Below are 3570 nucleotides of genomic sequence, written 5' to 3' on the forward strand. Positions count from 1 at the left end.
GCTTCGTGCCCGTCAAGCGTGTCCCCGGTATCGCTCCCGTGGATCCCACAGCTGACGTCTGCAGCCTCATCCGCTTGATGCGTTAGGGGCTGGTTGTCGGACGACGCTTTTTCCACGATATCGAAGTGTGTTCCGCATCGTCCTCGGACGAATCAAATACGAAAGCGCCGAAGGCGCGGGCGTGACCCGTCGCCTAGCGGCTTTGCCGTCTCGGCTACGTTGCAAGTGTCGGTCGGTCCACCAGTGCTGCGGGCTCGAGAGAAACCGCAAGCCGCGATCGAGTCGACACAACCGGTCTATCGAGAATGTTGCGTGCTTCTTGCCGCGTGGCGATACCCGGCCCTGCGGGGAGGGCGCCGTTGCGAGCTCGAACGCCGTCGTCTCGGACTGTGCAAAGTGCTACCCTTTGCGAGAACGAAGCGTGTTGGGGCGCCTGAAGGTGGCCTCGGCATCGCAAAAACGGCGTCCGGCCTGCTTGAAAGGCTGGACGCGCAGTTGAACGATTACCTGGTTGATCCTGCCAGTAATCATATGCTTGTCTCAAAGATTAAGCCATGCATGTCTAAGTACATGCCGAAATAAGGCGAAACCGCGAATGGCTCATTAAATCAGTTATGGTTCCTTAGATCGTTTCTTCCTACTTGGATAACTGTGGCAATTCTAGAGCTAATACATGCAGTGAGCCTGAAGCCCTTTGGGCGACGGGTGCTTTTATTAGACCAAGATCGATCGGGTTTCGGCCCGTATTGTGTGGTGACTCTGGATAACTTTGTGCTGATCGCATGGCCACGAGCCGGCGACGTTTCTTTCAAGTGTCTGCCTTATCAACTTTCGATGGTAGGTTACTTGCTTACCATGGTTGTTACGGGTAACGGAGAATCAGGGTTCGATTCCGGAGAGGGAGCCTGAGAAACGGCTACCACATCCAAGGAAGGCAGCAGGCGCGCAAATTACCCACTCCCGGCACGGGGAGGTAGTGACGAAAAATAACAATACGGGACTCTTTTGAGGCCCCGTAATTGAAATGAGTACACTCTAAATCCTTTAACGAGGATCAATTGGAGGGCAAGTCTGGTGCCAGCAGCCGCGGTAATTCCAGCTCCAATAGCGTATACTAAAGCTGCTGCGGTTAAAAAGCTCGTAGTTGGATCTCAGTTCCAGACGAGTAGTGCATCTACCCGATGCGACGGCTCGGACTGAACATCATGCCGGTCCTTTCTTGGTGCACTTCATTGTGTGCCTCGAGAAGGCCGGTGCTTTTACTTTGAAAAAATTAGAGTGCTCAACGCAGGCGAGTCGCCTGAATAAACTTGCATGGAATAATAGAACAAGACCTCGTTTCTGTTCTGTTGGTTTTTGGAATACGAGGTAATGATTAAGAGGGACAGACGGGGGCATTCGTATTGCGGCGCTAGAGGTGAAATTCTTGGACCGTCGCAAGACGAACTACTGCGAAAGCATTTGCCAAGAATGTTTTCTTTGATCAAGAACGAAAGTCAGAGGTTCGAAGGCGATCAGATACCGCCCTAGTTCTGACCATAAACGATGCCAACCAGCGATCCGCCTGAGTTACTCAAATGACTCGGCGGGCAGCTTCCGGGAAACCAAAGTGTTTGGGTTCCGGGGGAAGTATGGTTGCAAAGCTGAAACTTAAAGGAATTGACGGAAGGGCACCACCAGGAGTGGAGCCTGCGGCTTAATTTGACTCAACACGGGAAAACTTACCCGGCCCGGACACTGGGAGGATTGACAGATTGAGAGCTCTTTCTTGATTCGGTGGATGGTGGTGCATGGCCGTTCTTAGTTGGTGGAGCGATTTGTCTGGTTAATTCCGATAACGAACGAGACTCTAGCCTATTAAATAGGTGCGGGGTTCCCAGCACCTTACAACCTTCTTAGAGGGACAAGCGGCTCCTAGCCGCACGAAACAGAGCAATAACAGGTCTGTGATGCCCTTAGATGTCCGGGGCCGCACGCGCGCTACACTGAAGGAAGCAGCGTGTCTTTATCCCTGTCTGAAAAGACTGGGTAACCCGTGGAACTTCTTTCGTGATTGGGATAGGGGCTTGCAATTGTTCCCCTTGAACGAGGAATTCCCAGTAAGCGCGAGTCATAAGCTCGCGTTGATTACGTCCCTGCCCTTTGTACACACCGCCCGTCGCTACTACCGATTGAATGATTTAGTGAGGTCTTCGGACCGATGTCCGGCGCGGCCTTTCGGTTGCGCCGGTCTGTTGGAAAGATGACCAAACTTGATCATTTAGAGGAAGTAAAAGTCGTAACAAGGTTTCCGTAGGTGAACCTGCGGAAGGATCATTACCGGATTGTGAAGGGTGGCGAGCGCCATTGTTTCTACCCCGTGTGGGTGAAGCAGCTCGCTGCGCCCGACGCTTTCCGCCGCTGGCCCCGCTTGGACGCGGGGACGGCTATACCCGAACATGCCGGGGACTGCCTGAATTTTGAGGGGCGCCCCGTGCCAAATTTGTTGCGCCCAGTGGACGCCGGCTGCAACCTTGGACGGTTGGCTTGGCCGCGCCCGCGGGTAGAAACGGCGTAACGCACACTGGGTGGGCTTTCTGTCCGCTTTGGCGCTCTTGCGCGGAATGGGAGTAAGACGACCCGACCTGCTGCTTTGCCCAGTACGAGGGGAACGGCGAAGCGTGCGGTCGGTCAAGGAACTGACGGTCGAGAGCTAATGCCGCTGCCGCTTAGTACACACACGGAACCGTGGTGCGAGCGCTCTCCCGTCCTCCGCGGCAAACGCTGCCGAGTCTGAAAAGTCTGGCGGCTGCCGGTCGCTTCCTGCGGCGAGTATGGAGTAACGACCCGACTTTGTTGCCGCCCAAGTACTAAAGGAACGGTGTGGCGCTCGGTCGGTCATGGAACTGTCGGTATGAGGGTGCGGCTGCCAAGTACGGAAGGAACCGTGGCCTAAAGTGCTCTCCCGTCCTCCGCGGCAAATGCCACCGAGTCCGAAAGGGCCGGAGGCTGCCGGTCGGCTCCTGCTCGTGACGCGCGAGGTGTCGAGATCGCGGTTTAATGCGACGACGTCTGCAGGCTATTCGCCCGCCGCCGAGGGAAAGGCGGCGTTGCTGCGAAGTACCGAAGGAAACGCGGCTTTGCTACGTCGGAAGCGTTCTGCGGTTAGCGGACTTGTGCGCTTTGGGAAGGCGCCGCACGTCGAAAGAGGAAGTACGGACAGACGAGGGACTGTAGTCCCGGATTCGAACGCACTTGCGGCCAGGCCCTTGCTGGCTTCGTCTTCCGCCTCAAGTAGACTTGTTGTGGCGCCGGCGCAGGGAGCCGTCCCTGGCACTGGCCGAGTGGTTTTGGAGAGCTGCGCGAGTACGCGCGCCGGGCTCTTGTCTTTCGTCTCAAGTAGGCTGTTGGATCAACAGCGGTTATGCTGCGGCGATCTGCCGATGCGAAAGTGTGTGTGTGTTTGAGGCCCTTCTATGAACCTACTGCTGACTGAAGCGAAGCACGTCGATGGGGGTGAAGCCCTGCCCGTGGCCGTGTAGCCGTTAAAGACTCCACAGCGGCTTAGCCCTAATCATGGCTCTGTCGCTC

The 3570-nt window shown here is 56.0% G+C and overlaps 1 non-coding gene across 1 annotated transcript; it reads left to right on the forward strand.

The window, feature by feature from the left end:
• Positions 1 to 504: 504 nt before the first annotated feature.
• LOC140214830 (small subunit ribosomal RNA) lies at positions 505 to 2319 on the forward strand. The gene has a single exon (XR_011891759.1). It is a non-coding gene; the product is annotated as a small subunit ribosomal RNA (ribosomal RNA).
• Positions 2320 to 3570: the final 1251 nt, after the last annotated feature.

Source organism: Dermacentor andersoni, unplaced genomic scaffold (assembly GCF_023375885.2).
Source record: "Dermacentor andersoni unplaced genomic scaffold, qqDerAnde1_hic_scaffold ctg00000666.1, whole genome shotgun sequence".
In the NCBI taxonomy this organism is placed as follows: Eukaryota; Metazoa; Arthropoda; class Arachnida; order Ixodida; family Ixodidae; genus Dermacentor; species Dermacentor andersoni.